Genomic DNA, 22,683 nt, shown 5'->3' with positions numbered 1-22,683 from the left:
TGCTTGCAGGAGATGGCTGTTCCTGGCTCCATATTTCCAATCACTAGGAGTCTTTGAGTCACTGTCACAGATTATTGGGAGTCTCCATTTTCCTAGGATTCTAGCTCAGTCCAGATATGCATGCTGTCATTTCATTTGCACCTCCTAGTACTTTCTGCTCCAGTACCTGATCTCTCCTGTTCTCCTCTCTACTCCCTTTCCCACTCAGACCCCTCTATCCATTCACCCCAATTCACTTCCTGTTTTCAATGAGGATAACAATCAGGCAACGCTTCTGACCCTTCTTGTTACTTGGGGTTTGTACATAGTAGCATGGATCTACTTTACTTTATGTCTGATATCCAGTTATAAGCGAGTATAACCATGACATATATGTCTTTCTGGGTCTGGGTTACAATGTCATTGTTTTAAATGGTTGAGCAATATCTGATTATGTAAATTACCACATTTTCTTTATCCATTCTTTTGGCTGACAGACATCTATTTTGTTTCCAGTTTCTGTATATTATAAATAAAGTTATTACAAACATAGTTGAACAAGTGTCCTTGTGGTATGGTAGAACTTCCTTTGGGTATATGCCCAGGAGTGGTATACATCGGTCTTGAGGTAGATCTATTCTGTATTTTCTGAGAACCACCTATATTGATTTCTAAAATGGTTATCAAAGTGGCTGCCATCAATGGAGAAGTGTTCCCATTGCTCCACATCATTACCAGCATGAGCTCCCGCTTTAGCTTTTTAACTTAGCCATTTTGACAGGTGTCAAATGGACTCTCAGAGTCCTTTTGATTTACATTTTCCTAATGACTAAAATTGTTAACTACTTCTTTAAGTGATTCTCAGTCATGGTCATGATCATGAGAAATTCTTCTGTTCAGAATTCTCTGTTTAGATCTGCATATCATTTTTAATTGGGTTATTTGGGTGGTTTATGTCTAGTTTCTGAGTTCTTTATATATTTTGGATATCTGCCCCCTGTCGGATGTCAAGTGGTGAAGATCTTTATCCATTCTGTAAACTGTCATTTTTTTTGTTTGTTTTGACACTGTCTTTTGTCTTACAGGAGCTCTTAGCTTAATGAGGTTCCATTTATTAATTGCTAATCCTAGTGCCTGAGCTGTTGGTGTTTTGTTCAGGGAGTTGTCACCAGTGCTAATACATTCAAGGATAGTCCCAATTTTCTCTCCTAAAAGGTTTACTGTATCTGCTTTTATGTGGAAGGAAGTCTTTGATCCGCTTAGACTTGAGCTTCATGCAGTGTGATAGATATGGATATATTTGCATTCTTTTACATATAGACATCTAGACCAGAAACATTTGTTAAAGATGTTCCCCCCCGCCCCATTGTATGGTTTTTGCTTCTTTGTCAAAAATCAAGTGTCCATAGGTGTAAGGATTTACTTCTGGGTCTTTAATTGGCTTCCATTGACCAACCTATTGTTCCTATACCAATACCATGCAGTTTTTATTACTAATGCTCTGTAGTATACAGCTCGAAGTCAGGGACAGCAATATCTCTGGAAGTTCTCTTATTGTGCAGGATTGTTTCAGCTTTCCTGTTTTTGTTTTTGTTTTGTTTTGTTTTTTTTCCAAAGAAGTTGAGAATTTCTCTTTCAAGGCTTGTGAAGAATTGTGTTGGAATTTTGGTGGGCATTGCACTAAGTCTATAGATTGCTATTGGTAAGATGGTCATTTTCACTATGATAAACTTATCGATCCCTAAGTATTGGAGGTCTTTTTAGCTGATATCTTCTTCAATTTCTTCTTCAAAGATTTGAAGTTCTTGTCCTACAGGTCTTTTACTTGCTTGGTTAGAGTTACACCAAGATGTTTTATATTAATTGGGGCTATCATGAAAGGTATTGTTGTAGTTTGAATATGCTTGGCCCATAGGCAGTTGAAGTGGAAGTTTCTAGTTATGTCATGTAGACATACATGACATACATATATACATGTTTTTCTGAAGCAAGGCCCATGGGAAGAAACATGATGTTTGGAGAGAGTATAAATAGCTCTTAACAGTGACTGTATGCTTACTTGCATAGCTAGCCTTGCAATACCTTGTCAGTCTCTAGGCTTCACTGACCTTCACTTCATTGAGAGAGTTGGCACAGAGAACTTCTGGTGTCCAGACTAGATTTGGTCACTCCGTTGACTAGCGCCTGAGGCCTGACTGTTTCTGGTGGATTGTGGCACCACTGCTGATTCCTGCTTGGCATCCTCACACTACTGAACTGGATTGCTTGTATCTTGACAAAGATTAAAACCGCCCCATAGGACTATGTCGAAACAGGTCCATGTACCCTTACCCTATTTACCATATTTTCACCACTATCTTTGGATGATGGGTCAAAAATGGGTTCAAAGTGTTTCAGAACCCTTATTAAAAGTAGGTTTTGAAAGACTAAAGCCTACAGTGATCAGCACTGTTAAGAGGTGTAGCCCTTTGGAGGAAGTGTGTCATTGCAGGTGGGCTTTGGAGGTCTCCTCCTATGCTCAGGATCCACCTACTGCGAAAGAGAGCTGCTGTCTCCTAGCTGCCTGGGAATACCAGTCTCTCCTGGCCATCGACAAATCAAGGTGAGGGACTCTCAACTCTTTCTCCAGCACTATAGGTAGCTATCTGGTGCTCTGCTTCCTCCCATGATGATAATGGACTGAACCTCAGACACTGTAAGCCAGCCCCAATTAAATATTGTCCCCTCTCAAAATTGTCTTGGTCATGGTATCTCTTCTCAGCAGTGGAAACCCTAAGACAGTATTGTTTCTTTCTTAGCCTATTTATCCCTTGTGTATAGAAGGGATTCTGATTTTTTTTCTTAATTATGCCTCCAGCCACTTTGCTGAAATTGTTTATTATGTGTATTAGCATATCATCTGCAAATAGCAATACTTTGCTTTCTTTCCAATTTGTATCCTTTGATTGCCTTTAGTTTTCTTACTGCTCTAGCTAAAAGTTCAAATACTATATTGAATAGGTACAAAGAGAGTGGACCACTTTATCTTGTTCCTGATTTTAGTGGTATTGTTTCAAGTTTCTCCTCATTTACTTTGATGTTGGCGTTTGGCTTGCTCTATGTTACCTTCATTGTTCCTACATATGCATCTCATATACCTGACCACTCCAAGACTTTTACCATGAAATCATGTTGGATTTTGTCAAAGACTTTTCATCGTGTAAAGGTCTTTCTTTTTCTTTCAGTTTGTTTCAGTTTGTTTATGCTGGATTACACTGATGAATTTTCATATGCTGAAACTTCCCTCAAGTTCTGGGATAAAACCTCCTTGATCATGGTGGTTGAAGTCTTTGATATGTTCTTGGAACTGATATATAAATGGTTTATTGACTATTTTGTATTGATGTTCATAAAGGAAATTGGTCTGAAATTTTCTTTGTTGAGTCTTTGTGTGGTTTAGGTATCAGGACAACTGTAGCACCCCCAGGGTGCTTCTCCTCCCAACTACCCACTCCCACCTCACCCCCATGGCATTCCCCTACCCTGGGGAATTGAGCCTTCACAGAACCGAGGGCCTCTCTTCCTAAAATTGCCAGACAATGCCATCCTTTGCGACATATGGAACTGAAGCCATGGGTCCCCACTTTGGTTGGTGGTTTAGTTCCTGGGAGCTCTGGAGCTCTAGCGGGTCTGGTTGGTTGGTATTGTGGTTCTTTCTATGAGGTTGCAAACCCCTTTAGCTCCTTCAGTCCTTTCTCTAACTCCTCCATTAGCATCCTCATGCTTAGTCCAATGGTTGGCTGTGAGCATTCACCTCTGTATTTGTCAGGCTCTGGCAAAGCCTCTAAGGAGACAGCTATAACAGGCTCCTGTCAGCAGGCACTCCTTGGCATGAGCAATAGTGTCTGGGTTTTGTCTTTATATGGGATGGATCCCCAGATGGGGCAGTCTCTGGATGGCCTTTCCTTAGGCTCTGCTACACACTTTGTCCCCATATTTTCTTTAGACAGGAGCAATTCTGGGTTAAAATTTTGGAGATGAGTGAATGGCCCCATCCCCCAATGAGGGTCCTTGCTTAACTTCTGGCTATGGTCTCTATAGGTTCCCCCTCCCTTTTATTGCACATTTCAGCTAATCTCATCCCTATTCGGTCCTGGGAGCCTCTTGCTTTCCTGGCATCTGGGACTTGCTGATAGCTACCCCCAGTTCCCCACCTCCCATTGCTACACACCTCTGTTGAAATTTCTGACCCTCTGTATATCATCCTGTCTCCTCCCATACCTGATCCTGCCCCTTTGTCCTCTCCCCCTCCTCTCTTCCTCCCAAGTCCCTCTCGCACTCTCCTTCCTATGAGTATTTTGTCCCCCCTTCTAAGAAGGACTGAAGCATCCACATCCGATTTCTTTATGAAGGCACATAGTGCTATGAACTTTCCTATTAGCACTGCTTTCGTGTGTCAAAGAAGTTTGAATTTGTTGTGTGTGCCTTTCTTTCCAGTAAATTCTAGGAAGTCTGCAATTTCTTTCCTGACCCAGAATTCATTGAGTAGAGAGTCGTTCGGTTTCCAGGAGTTTCTCTCTTCTATTATTGTTGAACCAATGGTATCCGATAGGATAAAAAGGATTGTTTCAATTTTGCCCTCTCTGTTGAGGTTTGCTTTGTGACAGAGTATATGGTTAATTTTGGAGAAGATTCTTTGTACATTTTAATATTCTTTCTTATGCCTGTACAGTTAGTGTTTTGTTTTTCATGTGGTGAAATGATGTTTTTTATGGTCCAATCTATTAAGTGTTCTGTAAGCTTATTGTATGTTTATAGGCCTTTTTTTTCTTAAGTTTGGGAAATTGTCTTCTATGATTTTGTTGAAAATATTTTCTGGGACCTAAAGCTGGGAATCTTCTCTTTCTTTTATTCTTTTGATATTTTAGATTTGGTCTTTTCACAGTGTGCCATATTTCTTGGATATTTTGTGTCAGGAACTTTTTAGATTTAACATCTTCTTTGACAAATTTATCAGTTTCTTCCATTGTATCTTCTACAACTGATTATGTGTTCCTGTATTTCCTCCAGGGATTTATTCATTTCCTCTTTAAGGACTTTATCATCTTCATAAGGTTGGATTTAAGGTCATTTTCATGAACTTCAGCTATGTTGGAATATTCAGGGCTTGCTGTAGTAGGAGAGCTGGGCTCCAGTGGGGCCACATTGCCCTGGCTGTTGCTGACTGTTCTTGTGCCGATTTCTAGCCATAAGGGTTTGGGGTTATTATAGGTTTAGGTGGTGATTTCTGAGTTTATCTTTGTTGGATGAGTGTCTTTTGGATTCTGTTTCCTCTTGGTCTTCTGGCCTGCAGGACCTGGGGTAACTAGCTAGTCTTCAGTTCCAGTCAGCATGTCCCTGCTGGGTTTTTTGTGGCCTATGTGGCCTTTGAGGTTTTGGATGTTAATCTTGCCTCTGGGGCTTTTAGTACCAGTGTGGCCTGTGGTTCCTGGTATCAGAATGGACTCCAGGAAAGTTAGCAGAGTTGTGGGCTGGAAATGGAGCCTAGGTGGTGGGGTCCATTTGATTACTTTCATATCTCCATAAATAGAGGCTTTATAAGTTCTGTAGAAAGTCATATTTCTCTTTTGTTACTCATCCACAGATATCCATTTTATGATAAAACATATACCTAATATTTAAAAATGCTAATTAGCAATAAATTAAAATATAGGACTCTGGTGGTGCCTGCCTTTAATCCTAGCACTCAGGAGGCAGAGGATATCTGTGGGTTCAAGGTCAGTCTGGTGTACAAACTAAATTCCAGGAGAGCCAGGGCTACACAGAGAAATCCTGTCTTGAAAAATATTTATAAATGTAATTAAGTTATATGCATTAAACATTCTTAATAAAATAGATATTTAACTTATTTAAAATATGCATACATTTCATTTTATTTATTGTGTGTGTGTGTGTGTGTGTGTGCATTTGTAAGTGTACATGTGTTTGTGTACATATGAAAAGAAAAGTATGTAGAGGTCAGAAAAGGGTGGATCTCCAAAACTAGATTTACAGATGGTGGTGAACCTCCCCTGCTCTGCAATGGCAATATGTGTTTGTAACTACCGAGCTATCGCTGCAGTCCTACATACATATGTTTAACAGACATACATTTTTATAATAAATATAGATGACATTGTAGTCCACTTTTTACATTTAGAGGTAATTAAATACTTGCTAACTTAGGCTTTTTCCCAAGAATCACATATGGAAAACACATCGGTACAAACTCTGGAATGTTTGCTTATATATTTTATCCTCTCATTAGTAATAGCTTAGAAATTTTGATTGTTCTTTCAGTATGTATAATTCTATAATAGTAAAAAGCCTGTCTTTCAGATGGGTGCCCTGTGTGGAAAAACCTGGACTCAGTTTTATTTTATAAGATTGAATGTTACTATTCAGTTTATTGAAATCTTGCCTGACCAGTGTCTACTATTACCCTTCACCTTTTGTTCCTTAGTATTACTTGATAAAATATCTATACAGGTTTTTATTTTGTTTTCAATATTGTGCTAACATATTTTTGTTTTGGATCATGATATTTTGGCCCATGATAATTTGAAGCTCAGAAGTATCTCACAAAATGATGATTTTTTTTCCCCTAAAGTCTTACACTCACACACTGACTTTCTTTCATAAAAAAAGTTTTTCTTGTTCTGAAGGTTCACTGACTTCCTCTAGGCTCCTCCTTTATTATAAAGAAGAAAGAATTAATCTTTTATTATATGTAAATGTTTTCACCTCACTTTATTAAATACATTTGTCCAAACAATTTATTCTTACCACAATTAATTTATAATGTTAGTTTAACAAATTCTTTTTCAGTTGTTGCCACCTTCATTTCTGAATAGTTTTGTTATTATTCTTTCTTTGTTTCTCCTTTTTTGCTTTCTTTTTTTGCTTTGTTTTTCTGAAAGAAACATCTGTGAAACAAGCTGTCAGACTAGTTTCCAAGGAAAGACACTGCAGTACTGTTGCCATTAGTCCTGCTCTGCTAGCTCTGTCAAGGGTTAGGAACACATCAGCATCCTACAGGTCAGCATCAGCACTCAGGTACTGCTTCTTCTCCCTTAGAGGTATTTCTTCCTCTGAGGCTTATGTTATTTCTTACTACCTGTCTCATTGCTCCTTGTTGAAATAGAATCTGCACAAGAAACTACATATGAAATTAAAATAGTTCCAAGATGTCTCACCCTTTTTGTTAAAAAATCATTCTTTGATGTGTGTATATGTGTAGACACGAGGAGGAGTGTTACTGCTGTGGTTGCATGCACTGATCTCAGAGGACAGCCTCACGCACAGGTTCTTTCTCTACCTTGACGGTCCCAGGGCGATTTGTTTTGCTGCTGTGTGACCAAGCTAACTAACACATGATTTCCAGATATTTAGTTTTACCAAGGAAGGGCTGGGATTGTAGATGTGTACTATTTGTCTGAATTTATATGGGTTCTGGTGATTCAGTCAGCTCCTCACGCTCACAGCGCAAATGCTTGGAACCATGGAACCACCTCCTCAACCATCATTTCTTTTCTTGAGCTAACTTGTCCACAGCAACATTTTTTTTTCCCTCAATGTCATCTGATTGCTGTCCTTTTGAATGGCATTTACTTTGGATTGGACACATCCTTAATATGCATACTGAGACCCTCCTGGTCTCCCTCATAATAGATCTTTGCATTGTTTCTGTCTTTGACTAGCAACAAAGACCAATTACAGTAAGAACAACAGTTCTTTTGAAAGCACTCACTATCGCTCTCTTCTCGTACTTCATGGTACCCATTAGCTCAGTATGGCTGTGGGAATGTGCCTGGTATACAGTGAGACGGATCTGAGATGTTAAATACCTGCTACATTTCTGCAAAATGCAAAATATCTTGTTAAAATTGTATATTACATTTTGAAAGAATCATGTTTTGGATATTCAAGCTTAATAAAAGTATACATTTAAAATTAGTGCTAATGATATCCTTTTATATTTAATATGGTGCTTCTGGAATTTTAAATTCTGTTTGTGGCTTACAGTTTGGATGGCATTCTCTCTCTCTCTCTCTCTCTCTCTCTCTCTCTCTCTCTCTCTCTCTCTCTCTCCATCCTAACCTATCCCTCTCTCTCCCTCTCCCTCTCCCTCTCCCCGTCTCACTCTCTTTCTCTCTCTCTCTCTCTCTTGCTCTCTCCCTCTCGAGACCAATGTGTAGAAGTTTCACAGTGTTTATTTTTAGTACCATGACTGTGTCCTCACAATTAGAAGAACATCTTTCCATGTTCTGAAAACAGGTTGCCTGCTAATTTTCAGGTCCCTCGTATGAACATATGTCCCGGATCTTTATAAACTGATTCTCCGGATAAACTTGGCTTGTCATCTTGAGTGCTGATTTCTGCTTTATTGGTTAAACAAAGCAATTATTTTGTCCTACTTTTCTGAATTTTTAACCAAAAGCTTAACTTTGTATGTGTGTGTGTGTGTGTGTGTGTGTGTGACTATGTATGTTTGTGTGTGTGTGTGTATGTGTATGTGTGTGTGTGTGTGTGTGTGTGTGTGTGTGTGTGTGTGTGTGTGTCTTTCTGCAGTCTTTCAACTTCATTTGGCAATGGAGATAGAGATGTGTTTAAAATCCTTTCAGCTGGATATCAATCATTTGTGTAAAGATGTTGATTTCTCCACCTGTCTTCAGCTACTCTGAAAAAAATGTAATTTTGCTTTCTGCATCCCTCAGAGAGTGTGTCTCTGATCCTGCAGCCAGTAAGTTCTGATCGCTAGCCTGACACCTTTGAGCTTTATGGTGATTTTAAAAATTATTTGTTTTGTCTTAGCCTCAGTTAACTGACATCACGCAGGCAATGGTGATTTTATTAAAGAATTCTATCTCTCCTGTCACTATTAGCTTAGATCTGTGCCTTCTACTTTCCATTAATTTTCTGTATTTAAATCCACTGGCACAGGACCAGTTGTCACCAAGTCGGATTAGGGATATGATGCGGACAGGAGGGACTGTGGTGGGGTAACTTGCTAAGCATGAATACTCTAATGCTTGTTAAAACAGGACCTGATTCCAAATGCAACTGTCAGAATTTTACATGTTTTTATGCACTAGATTACAGAGAATAACAACGGAGCCCGCCAACCTTGGCATCGGGATGCTTCTGCCTTGAGGGTGATGCAATCCCTTTAGGAAATACCAGGGATGGATTTGCCTTAAGCTTCTCTCTTGAAAGAGGCCAAGAAATTTCAAAGCCTTAATTTTTTTTGCCAACTAAAGAAGTGATGCTGAGTTCCTTACATACACACATGGAAAATAAGATTTCAGCACAGCATTTGACAAATTATCATAAATGTGAGAGCAATCACTGCTTTAAACAGGAACTGCAGGTTGACTGCCAAGGGTACAATGTGTATTGGCCTGATTGTGGGCAGGTGGTAGCTGCTGTCAAGGCAGACAGCCTTTCTGGACAGCCTGAGTAGGAACTCAGGGATGTTAAATGCTGTGATGAGGGCAGCACCCCCACAAGCCATGATATTCTTCTTGCCTATCTGAAGTTCAGCACTTATGCCTCGCCAAGTTTGTCTGCAAAGCTGTGAGCTGACCATTTGGTATTCTTTATTAATGTTTTTCAAGTTTTATAATAGAAAAGGTGGGGTAGAAGGGGACACTGTCCTTTTTCTTGGGTTGAGGGAGAAATCTTCTGATTTGAGTTCTAGATTTTTAAAGAGTTCCTTATTTTTAAAGAACAAAGAGACCCTTCAATGCTGGATGATGGAAGGCAAGAGAAGGAGACTGTTGTCTTGGAGTAGAACATTCATGTTCTTCCTCATTCCACACGTTTACATTTCTTTAGTTACTATTTCTTGCTTTCTCTTTCTGTTTTTCAGTTCTACACTTTCAAGATTAAATTCTATATGAGCCTAAAGTTTAAAGGATTTTCACAGGATGATAGCCTTTGGTAGGCAAGGACGTTTAACTATGTAGGAATCCCCCAGTCCAGAAGCATCAGAATGTCAGGAGAAGGGAAACACTTATAGGGTGGGGCCTGGGTAATTGTTGCAAGAAAGCCATCAGGTATTTTAAATTTGTTGGATTATCAGAACATAGAATATATTATATAAAACATGAGCTGGTGCTACACGGAGAGAGGACATGTAATTTTTGCCTTTCTGAATCTGAGTTGTCTAGATTAACATAATATTTTACAGATTTACTAATTTTCTGTAAATTTGTAAAACAAAATAAAATATTATAGATAAATGTTATTTTTAAAATTATCTATTCCTTTGTTGATTAACATCAAGGCTGTTTCAATTTCCTTGTTAGAAAGGAGACCAAGAGGGAGAAACATGCATTGGGGAAGGGGGCAGAAGGAAATAGGACATATGAGATGCCAAAGCAGAAAGGAAGGCTATATGGAAGGGTGGACTAAGAGGAAGAGGAGAGAAGAGGGAGGGAGTCTGGGAAATAGCTTTTCCTGGAAAATGCCAGGATGAGACTTAATGCTGTGCATCTTGATTTCAAAATAAAATAAAACAATAAAATAGCATATGCAATTGCCAATTCTGTTTGAGAAGAAGGTCTCTGGAGCCAAGCTGACCCTCCCTTCCCACTTCCTCCCCTCTGCTTGTCTTGCAGAAATCATGCTTTGATTACACAGCACCAGGACTTTCCTGCATCTATTAGCAGGTTGCCAGTGCACCACAATTAGCTCTCATATAAAATGGGGAAAACAACCAACCTGGCAAGTTTGAGTTTAAACAATTCATTGAGTGTGCTATGCCTACCATATGGTACCAGATTAAAAAAAAAAGAAGAAGAAGAAGAAGAAAGTAGTTTATGGGCTGTTTCCACTGATAAATTGTAAACAGCTCTGAACGGGTCCATTGAGCCCTGCCAGTCATTTGCCGTATGTGAATAGATGCATTCAGTTCCCTTTGCCTTCTGTGTTGCTGAGCCTGAGTCTGGCCACGTGAAAGGGACAAAGAACCTCAGCACATACATCCATGGGAGAGCAGTCCTAAAAGGTCATATGAACAAGCACTCTGGTCTCCATGGATCAGTAAGTATGGCAATCTTCCATCAGATACTTAACTTCTATGTGTGATCCCACTCATGTCAGAAACAGTGGTTTTCTGGCCTTTATTTTATTCCCAACTGGTGTGAAAAATTGTACTTCATAAAATGTTCTCTTGGTCTAGAGAGATAGTTCAAGTAGTAATATGCTTGCCTTGCAAACAGGAAGAGCTCCATCTAGGTTCCTAGCACCCTCCTAAAAGCCTGGCTTGAAACACGTCCTTGAAAGATCATCACTAAGTAGGCACAGGCCTATGGCTTGATGAGCGACTAACCTAGTCTATTTGGCAGGCTCCAGGCCACTGACAGAGCTTGTCTAAAACAATATAGTGAGAGACCCCGAGGAACGAACACCCTGGGTCTTCTGATCTCCATATTCATCTATGCATATCCACATGCACCTGCATTTGCATCTGCACAGGCACACACCTGCCCCCCACACACACACACACTGAGAGAGAGAGAGAGAGAGAGAGAGAGAGAGAGAGAGAGAGAGAGAGAGAGAGAGAGAGAGAGAGGCTCTTCTAGAGAATCCCAAAGAGTAATACCATTTTGGAGAGAATTCAGACATTCTGGTTGAACAGACTTTAGTGGCCTGAAGATGATTTTATATCTTAGCTACTGACAACATATATGACCCTATTATATTTTAATACCTTTGGTATGTTCATGAGTATTTGGAGGAAGTTCTCATATTGTCTTGCATGCAGAAATAAAATGCATGAAAATACAGAATTAGTGGAGCACGTATGGGTTAATGGGAATCTTGAATATGCAAGAATTGGCATTCCTGGGCAAAGGAGAGGTACTGTATAACATGGACATTAGTGTCATTGTGGAAGGGATCAGATATGTGGTGGAGTTTAAGGAAGCTAAAGCAAGGAGTATTTTTTTTTCCATCTCCGTGGCAGGATATTGTGAATTAAAAGTGTGTTAGGGAAAAAACGGTTTGTTTTAGCCTGTTGTACTGGGATATGTGTGGAGATATGGATACAGTTTATCAAGGCAGAGAAGGCTTGGCAACCAGGGTGTAAAGCCAGTCTGGCAGAAAGCCGAGAGTCTCATTTCATTTACACACAGGCAGTAGAGAGAGAACAGGAAGGGGGTACAGTCTATCAAACCTCAAAGCCCATTTGAAGGGAAATACTCCTCCATCAAGTCTCTGCTTTCTAAATATTTTAAAACATTTGCCAAAATGCACTACCAGCTTGGGCCAAGTGTTCAAATATAAGAGCCTACAGGGAACATTTCTCATCCATAATTTTCTACCCTGGGCTGTATAAGCCCATGACCATAGCATGATACAAAATGAATTTATTCTAACTTCACAAGTCCCAACATTCAGCAATCCCAAATCAGTTATAAAGTCCCAAGTCTCTTCTGAGATCCAAGGCACAAAAGATTGGAATTGTGGTTAAACTAAATTGTCTTGTATCCAGTGGTAGGGATGCACCAACGTATGGCCTTGTAAATTCTATCCAGTCCCACTTGAGCCCAACCATAAAAGTTCTGTTGACAATTGTGTTCTCACTGTTAATGCTCATGTCCCTGGACTCTAGTAGGCATATTTATGCCTTATGCAATGTGTCTTTATCCACACTAATCCATTTCTTTAATACTCTTTTACATCACCTTTCCAAGGTTTCTAAAATAGTATTGCATTTTAAAAGTAATTTTTCATCCAAGACATACATTTTATTTCAAAAGTTAGTTTGAAAACAATGTTTCCAAGCTTCACTCCTCTCTAGCTCTCCCTTCCTCAAGGTTGTTGCTTCTTAACTCGTTTGACTTGTTTCTTTCTCTCTTCATCCTTATGTTTAGAGGCGTCACTTTCATTCTCATATTCCTAACTTAAAATTCTAGCTAAATCGATGGCATTCTCCTTCTAGTATGTTTTTCTATTTTCATGGTTTCAATTTTCTGTGGTCAACTGTGACCTAGAAATGTTATATGGGAAATTGCAGAAATGATGAATCCATTTTAAGTTGAAAGCTGCTCAGAGTAGCACAGTAAGAGGCTCACTCTGTCCAGCTACCCCTGTCCAGGTTCCTCATCGTATGCGTAAACTCGTCTCAGTCACATGGCCACCATCTCACTCATACCATTGAGTGCTTCTCTTCAAGCTGTTCTTTATCATCATCATCATCATTGTTATTATTATTATTATTATTTAGTGAACAATGGCCCCATTAAGCAAAGGCAATGATGCTAGCAATACAGATATGACAAAAAATCAAACTGCGTCAACTAAAATGTGAAATTTCTCAGTGAAGACAGAAGAAAAAGAATAAGCTGAAGTTTCTGAGATTTCCATAAAGAGCAACTCTTTTACCCATAAAAATGTGAAGAACGACACAAAAATTGTTTCTAGTTTTTAGTGTCATGCCTCAAATTGCACCAGGTCATGTCAGCGGTTGATTTGTGCTTGTTTAAGACGAAAAGGAATTGAACTTTAGTTTCCTTAGAAAAGTTATGGTATGTGCATATTTCAATTTTGGTATCCCCAAATTCAAGGAACATATAACCTAATTTAGAGAAGAGGGACAATAATCTTGTGATGTTTAATGGTGTTTGTCAGCTTGACAAAAGTCTATCATCATCTGGGAGATAGGTCTCCATGTATACATGTAGCTGATTATCTTGAATGCATTAATTAGGGTGGACACTCTTCCACTGATTGATAAAAAGGAAAGAAAGTAAAGAAAAAAGAAATAAGGAATATTTACTTCTAGACAGTAATGGCTGGGATCTGGAGCTCTGTAAAAGGAGCAGGAGGCCAAGCAACAGATGCACTCAATGCTCTGTTTATTGACGATAGATGCAATGTGACAAGGTGTCTCAGCTCCCACTGCCTTGGCCTATCGGTTCTGATAGACTGTCTTCTTGAACTGTAAGTAGAATAAACCCTTTCAGTCATAAATGGTTTTAATCAGAGTATTTTATCAGAGAAATAGGAGAAAAAACTAAGACAAATCTCTTCAGATTCCTCATTTGCAAATTTAAGTTTGTTACACGCTTACACATAGCAGCACTCTGCTCTCCATCCCTACTGTCCCCACATAACTAGGCCATGGTTCTGACATTACAACGAACTGTTCAGCTCATTATATAGTCATTCCCCACAGCTATGCTGTGTGAAATAATGTTTTTTCCTTTCTTCAACATTTTATTTTGCTTTATAATTTATTTTCATTACACAATTGCTTACATCGAATGGCTCTGATTTTTTGTACATTAATCAAGCAAAAATTTTCAAATAATTTGACCATCATAGAAATCTCTTCAGTTGATTTCAGTGAGTCAGATAGTCTGTTTTTCCTGGTTGTACCCCCCTAACTTCCAGAACACTGTGTTGTGAACTTCCAACCCACTTCTTACTTGAGACAACAGCCCTTGGTGCTTGCTACTATCTTGGCTCATAGGAACCCACAAGTCTGCATCCGCTTCTCTGCGTCCACTCCTCTTTTCCTTCTCTGTTTGATCAATAATTTTATTAGAAATAGAATCATCCACCTCTTAGTTTAGCAAAATATATGGTTGGGGAGACGGATGGCATTCTGAATCCTGAAATGACTTCATTTGTCTCCTTGTAAAGTCAGTTAGGGCAGTCACTGTCTACAGGACTGTGAGAATTCAGAACCACACACCTTGATGTACTTAATTTTTCTACACTCAGTTTTTGTCCCACTATGTTTAGTATTAGGTGGATCCCTTTTAATAATTTTCTAAAAACAAATATTTTTTTATTTCTGGTACTATTAAAAATATTTTAAGCATAATTATCATCTTCAGGAATTTAGTTTGTTTTTATATTTGTGCTTTTGAATTAACTAAATTCTAAATTTGTTATTAAATTTAGAATTATAAGGTCTCTTCTTTTGACTGATCTTTATAATCCCTTTCGACAAGGTGCTTTTTGTATTTCATATCTATACAAAGCCCCAGAGCTCTCCATGTGGTGCCAACAGGAATCCATCCATGGATGTCAGCAAAGCCTTAACAGAACTGGGGACGTGAACCAACAGAGGAAGTAGCTACAGGTGATTCCAAGATAAGTGGGAGTGGGTATGGGCTAGGCCTGTTATACAAGTCTTCCCATTCAAAATGTCAAATATTCTAGTCAAGTATCTTCTTACATATTGGGGGAGGCTGTATTTCAGCTTCTTTCGTATTGAAAATTTCATAGACGAATATAATAAAATATAATCAACTACTCCCTTATTTCTTTCAGCAATCCTTCCTTCCTCTTTTTTTCTTTCTTCCTTCCTTCCTTCCTTCCTTTCTTCCTTCCTTTCTTCTTTCTTTCTTTCTTTCTTTCTTTCTTTCTTTCTTTCTTTCTTTCTTTCTTTCTTTCTTTTTCTTTCTTTCTTCTTTCTTTCTTTCCTTCCTTCTTTCTTTCTTTCTCTCTCTCTCTCTTCCTTCCTCCCTCCCTTCCTTCCTTCCTTCCTTCCTTCCTTCCTTCCTTCCTTCCTTCCTTCCTTTCTTTTTCTCTTTGTCTCTGTCTTATTTACTGTTCAAGCTGTGGAGAAATACTGTGGCCACAGCAGTTCTTATTGACCGAAGCATTTAAATTGGGCTTGCTTACAGTTTCACAGGTTTAGTCCATTATCACGTGGCAGAAGACATGGCTGTGTGCTGGTCACATGACACTAGAAGAGTAGCTGAGACTTCTGCAACCAGGTCTGCAGGCAGCAGAAAGAGAGAGACACTGGGACCCACCCGGGCTTTTGAAGATATACTTCCTCCCACAAGGCCACATGTCTTAATCATTTTAAATAGTGGTACTCTTAGTTAATAAAACATTAATGTATATGAGCTTATGGGGTACTTTTATTTAAAGTACCACACCATTTTATGTTTCACTGAACTAAGTTCAGTTAGTGCTTCCTTTGTATCTGGATGTAAGGCCATCCCATGGGGCATGAGAATTTCACCAGGGATCACAACCTCAAAGAAGAATGATTCTTCTCCCTTAATGATTATCCACTGCCAATACCTTCTCAGAAATGGATGGGGCCTAGAGAACAGCTATCCCACCTATGCTTACATTTGGGCAAGGTTTGACTTGTGCAGCTCTTGTACAGATAGCCGTAGAGATTATGATATTATGAGTGTGTGTAGCCATGTCCCGTCCAGCAGATTACATTTCACCATATCCTTCTCTATCCTGAACATTTTATTTGTCCACATCTGTCAAGTTTCCTGAACCTTTGTACTGGTACTACAAAGCTGATACAGTTTCCCATTTAGGACTGAACACTTAGCCAACATTCTTAGCATTTTGACCACTTATACATCTATCCATAGACTGCTATCCACTGCAAAAGGAAGATTCTCTGACCAAGGCTGAGAGTACCCAAATCTATGAATATCAACATAAATATTGCAAAGGCAATTTGGCAGCATGACTACTAAGAAAAATAATAATATTAAGTTCAACCCTAAAGCCTAGGACCATGCCAGCCGTGGGTGTTTTAAAAAAAAAAAAACTAGGATTATAGTACCAGTGATGAAATTCACTCTTGTGGAACAAGCTTCAGATGAAATCCAGAAGTACTAAGTCACCTAATAGTAGTCATGTACTAGTATACCAGTGTTACCTTGCATGTCTGTACTGACACAGGCATTGAGAAATTAACATGCGAGACTAGAACTGTAGACTTAAAATATCACATACAAACATACACACACAGTCACACAGACACACAGACACACACACACATGAGAGAGAGAGAGAGAGAGAGAGAGAGAGGGAGAGAGAGAGAGAGAGAGAGAGAGAGAGAGAGAGAGAGAGAGAGGGAGAGAGAGAGACGCTTTGGATAATTAAAACAATCCAAATCATGAGATGGAGAGATTTAAGACAATCTTGGAAGATCTCATTATGTCAAAGACCCCAGGTACTTCCAATCAGTCTCATCTTGTTTCAAAATGGATCAAGGTCCAATCAACCTGAAAAGGGTTGAGCAAGAGGGTTGACAATGGAAAAATAGTACCATGCATATTTGATATGCCCATTTTTAAATTTATAATGATATTTGTGCAATTTATAATGATATTTATGGAGGATGCTAGAGAAATGACTCATTAAATCAGTTGATAATGTCAAAATTGAAGGTTTATCAGCCTTCCTTATATAAATATATCATAAGGAGATTGAACGTATAATGAAAGGAAGTTTTGTCAATGTATTACAGCTAATAAAAGTAAGGAAAATTATGGAATTGAGGCATTTTGTAAATTTTGGATAAGCAAACAGTAATTGCCACAACTCAAAACAGCACAAAGGATCTCGACCAGGCAGTAAATTCCCTTCCGTTCTCCTGATTAGAACACATATCAAACAGAAAACGATTTAATATGAAATAAGTCTGTCTGACTCTCTAAACAGAATTGCTCGCTGAAATAATTAGCAATAATACAAGCACACATTTAGTGATATCATAGAGCTGCGAAATATAGACAAAAATATCTGCAAGAAAACGAACATATGTTCACATACAAATTTTAAGGATAACGAATTAATGGGAGGGGAAATAAAAGCAGAGGTTGAGAGACATATCACAAATTAAGAAGTCTGACAGGCTCATGACTTACAGATGTCACAATCCGAGTTTCTATTTAAATGAACACAGATTAAAATAAGTCAAACAGACAAATGGAAGGTTTGAATCTCAAGTAGTTTCTAATGATATAAAATAATGTTTTGGGGGTGGTGGCAGTATTATAGTCATAGAAGATCATCCCATAAATGTATCTGGACTTCAAACAGATGACAGAGAATGGGTAGAAATACAATCTAAAATACAGAATGAGATATGCCTTGATATGTCCTCTTTTCAAAATCATGATTCTACTGATCTTGGCCATGATAATTACGAGAGATTTTAAATACACTTTCTACCCAGAATGTTTTTATATTCTTCTAGGGTCATTTGGCATTTCTGTTGGAAAGTAGGCTTTCATCTTTATCTTCATGTCAGAGGACATTCTCTATGGTTGGTGGTAACAGTTCCATTGATCTGAGGTTCTCTCTGTTATTCTCCTCTCAGGTCTAATTCTCTAGAAATAATCTCTCTCGGTACCTATCTTTGTTTTTGCATCTGTATTCATCTACCTGCCTGCTTATGTATATATCATCCTCTGTAATCAATTCTTCAATCCGTCATCTATCAATTATACATATATCATATACTTATCATGTTTTACTCATATATTATCTATCATCTATCTTTATCATCATTGATTTTGGTCTATCCATACTTTCCTTTTGATTTTGAATATTTCCCAAAGAGATTCTATAAATGGCTCACCATAAGAGAAATAAGGGCTAAGTGGAAGAGGTTAAAGTGTGTAAGCCTGAACACAGAAATCTGGAGGCTGACATGGAGAACTCAGGTCATAATAATCAGATTTAACCTATTTTTTCCTCTACTTTTCTGAATTCTCAGTTAAGCCAAGCATTCCTGAACACAAAGTAAACATTCTTGAGCTTTGCAACATTAGAGGCCACGCAGGAAAGTCTCGCAATATTATTTTAGCATAGAAAATGCGCTAAGAAGTCCAGAGAATGGCGTCCAGAACTGATGGCAGGTGTAAAGGATGAACATTGTTAGTCTTTCTTCACTAAGGACATAGAGCTTTTGCTGTCGCATGCACTCTGGAAGTTAGCATCAAATGGCAGCTCCTCATAGGCCTAGCCTTCATTGGTCCTTTACCAGGGCAGAATTTCCAAGCGTTTCCTTCACTTGTCACTTTAACAAGAGGACACAAAAATCTGAATCAATAGCAGAAGTACTGGAAATTAATCGAATGATTATTCTTGCTTTGACCCAATGCTATCTTTTTCTAAGTTGCAAGGACCTTAGCAAAGGTCTGGCTCATCGATACATTCTATACTTTAGCTCCTCTGTCCTAGGGCGGGGGGGGGGATGTTGGTTAATAATTTTCCTTCTAAGCTTATCTTATAGCTTAGAGTTTTCACAGAGCCTCTGTTTTCTCTTACTTCTCTGTGACACTGGCTTCTGTATGCTTGTTAATTTGCAATGCTCATATTGTTACTGATTTTATATTGTCAGTGATGTCTGCAGTTTACTAAACACAGAGTTCACCCTCTGTTTAGCACCATCTACTTCTCTCTCATCTCAGATCCTTGGTTTTCTTTGAGGATTGGCTGGTGCCTAGGAGACAGTATGCCAGCTTTTATAATATCCCTTGAAAGCAGCCCTCCCGATAAACCTCTTATCTTTTCAAATATGTAATTCAATAATGCATTTTCTTTCCATCTCGCTCATTGAAATGGCACCAGTAGAACACAATTAGCACCCTGCATTTGTACAGTGCCTCACACTCTTTCAAAGCAGAAGTTCATCTATTATCATCATTTACTTTCTTTTCTGTCCCATTCCAATGCATCGGTAGAACAAGCATTTGCTATTCATAGATGTAAGAGACTAAGCAGAGAAAAAGCGCTTTTCTGGAGACACCATCTATTGAGTGGTGAGCCTGCAATGAAAATCCCACTATTTGGACTCCCAGCACTACCCAGTTCTTTATCACTCTTTCCTGTCCTACTGAACACTTTCTCTCCCTCGCCATTTGGATTGCATCCTGAGGCTGACTAGACTAGCTGTCACCACCCTCAGCCACTAACTTGTTGTTTTGCTATTGAATTATTTCTTCATTTATCATCCCACGGTGACCTGCAGTATCTCCACACCTACAGGTGGGGAGAGACCTTTTAAACCTGCCATAAATCAGACACATTCTTACCTTGCTGTTGTCTGTGCTCTTTGAAAAATCTATTTTTCAGTAAAGACATTTTTCCTAGGCAAGTACAAGTCTCTTTTGACTTTAATGAAAACATTAAGGTCTATATGATGTCCTCGGACTTTGGTGTGTGGTAATGACCATCTGTACAATAAGCTCCCAGCTCCTGATCGAATTTACTAACTAACATCACCCATGTCGTTTCCTCATTTTTGACTCCACTATTTAATATTCTAAATTGTTGCATTTCAAGAAAAGCACGGAATCAGTTGAGATCAGCTATACAATAGTGCATAGATTCATCACATTCTCTGTTTGTCTTCATCTGTCTTTGTCCCACTTACCTGGAAGGAAAACAAGAGTCAACACACTGATTATGCTATCAACCAGAGAAAACAATCGTATTTCTCAAGAGACTGTCACTCCAGCAGGAAGAAAAATGTCCATGCTTGTGAGAGACTGTAGTACCATCAGAACCCCATGTCTGTCCTCAGGCGGCCACACCTTTTTCCATAATGGTGCTCCATCTGGGCATTTTGATGTTTAAGTTTTGTAGTTCATGGTAGTCATGGTGTCCAGATTAGAATGAGCAGCCAGAGCAGAAACCAAAACTTTCTGTGGGTGCCAGTTTTAATTATGTGATAGGCACTGGTCCAGGTAATTTACACTGCAGTACTGCCCTGTTCTAAAGTTTCATGAGCAAAGTAAGAAGGTCTACACTAGCTCATTTCTTGTATACAGGGCTTTGTTCTTGTGTGCATGGGAGGATAAATATGATATCACAAACAAGATGCAAGCGGGTGGAGTATCAAACGTCCTGGCTACACATAGTCCAAACCAGAATTCCAGCAAAGAAAAGGCGCTTATTTCAGGGTAGAGGGTGTAAGTATGTCTAGACGGCAGAAAGTCTATGTCCAGCTGAGGAAGTCAAGATTGCTTTACTGAAAAGTTTCTTACTGTTGCCTTTGAAGGACTGCTACATTTTGGCAGGCAGAGAGACAGAAGATGTTGGACAGATGAATGGGAAACAGGAGGCATGGCAACTAGAGAGAGCATGAGCAGCAGACCACAAAGGAAAGGGCTTGTCTGAGAAAGCAGGAAACTCTTGTAGGACCTTAGAAACCTCTAGAAATTAAGTCTCTAGGGACCTTTACAGTGATCTTTCCTTTAACTCACACTGGATGATAACCAATTTTCAGAGAGCCCCATTTGAGTGCTTGGCTTACAGAGTGACATTCAGTTGACATTTAATAGTTTGCACACATTTTGCAAAGCCTTTCGTTTCCATATATGAAACCAAACTGGGTGAAGACAAAAGGCGATTGTATTGAAATTGGAGTGAGTTTTAATCTAAGTATTGTTTTACGCAAAGCGGTCCTTCTTTCAGTTGTATGGTCTCAGATCTGAAGACAAGGATAATGTTCTTTGCATCCTGATGTGAACAAGAGATACTTTAATCCCATCTTGTTATCAAGAGCAACACACAGTTTTCATAAGCTTCATGGGAAAAGGCTGTCTATTGAACCTAAGGTCTTTCCAAAGAGTGGGCATGATATTCTTTCAGAAAAAAATTTCTTTAATCACTAGTGTTATAGAATTCTTAACTATTATACACTTGAGTACAATCTGAGGGCTTATGAACCCAAAGTGTTCATAATTTTCATTTTGTCAGTCATGTAAATAAGAACCACTTCCAATCTGCCTGTCAAAGCCAGGATCTCCACTGACCTCACAGATAGATAAGAGTTGAGGGTTTGTACTGTCGCTCACCATTCAGAATGCTCACACATGATACTCATAGTTCTTAGTAGCCTGCAAAGGCCCACAGCAGACTAGCTGCTAAGTTTGCTGAAATTTAACAAATAAAAAGAAACAAAAAGTACCTTCAGAAGAAGACTTCTTGTCTTTTAGCTACACTATACCAATGTCACCTTGTACACATCATTTAGTGGATGTGATGATTTCTCTACCAGGATGCTTTATTTTCTTTTTCATTTAACATGAGAAATCGCTATTTGCCTTCTAATCCATAGTAAATGCTGACTTGACCTCACCAGTGCAACAAATGGAGACTATTCCAGGCAGTTCTGGGTTCTCTTATTGAAAAGTATTTAACGGTGGTTTCTGAGGCTAGAGAAATGTCTCCAAACACAATACTAGGAGCTAGGACCCCTGTTCAAGTTGCAACTTCATGTAAAATGTAAACTTGGCCTCATGTGCATGTAACTACAATGGCAGAGGAAGGGGTAAAGACAGGAGGATCACTGGGTTTCACTGACCACTAGTTCAAGTCCAGTTTAAATAAAGACCTTGTCTCAAAGGAATATGGTATAGAATAGTAGAACAGGCTATTTCATGTCTTCCCCTGGCCTCCTTGCATATGCACAAGTATGTGCATACACAATACACACACACACACACACACACACACACACTCACACAATAAAATACATGAGAGAAAATGAACTAAAGTAAAATGACAGTTCTCTAACTGGTGTGGAGACAAAGTCAAGACCATATTGTTTCTAAACACAATTACTTCTCTTGAATGGCTTTTGTTTCATTTAACAAAGTGACTTTTTCCATTACTTTCAAGGATTCCAGAATATGTTAGGTCAGGAAAGGTCAGGTTGCTTTAGTGGAAACACATTGTTTCCGTGCTCTCAAGTGTTAGCTGACACCTACTGGATTTTGCTGAATATTAAGATGAATACAATTTCATTCATTCCACAAGAAGCTTGCTGTGGGAAGATACATATTTGGAGTTATCTTTACTATAAAAGAGAGAGAGAGAGAGAGAGAGAGAGAGAGAGAGAGAGAGAGAGAGAGAGAGAGAGATTGAGTCAGTGGAGAACTCCAA

The sequence above is a fragment of the Rattus norvegicus genome, chromosome 18 (genome assembly GCF_036323735.1).
Source record: "Rattus norvegicus strain BN/NHsdMcwi chromosome 18, GRCr8, whole genome shotgun sequence".
NCBI classification, from domain to species: Eukaryota; Metazoa; Chordata; class Mammalia; order Rodentia; family Muridae; genus Rattus; species Rattus norvegicus.
This window is presented reverse-complemented; position numbering follows the sequence as displayed.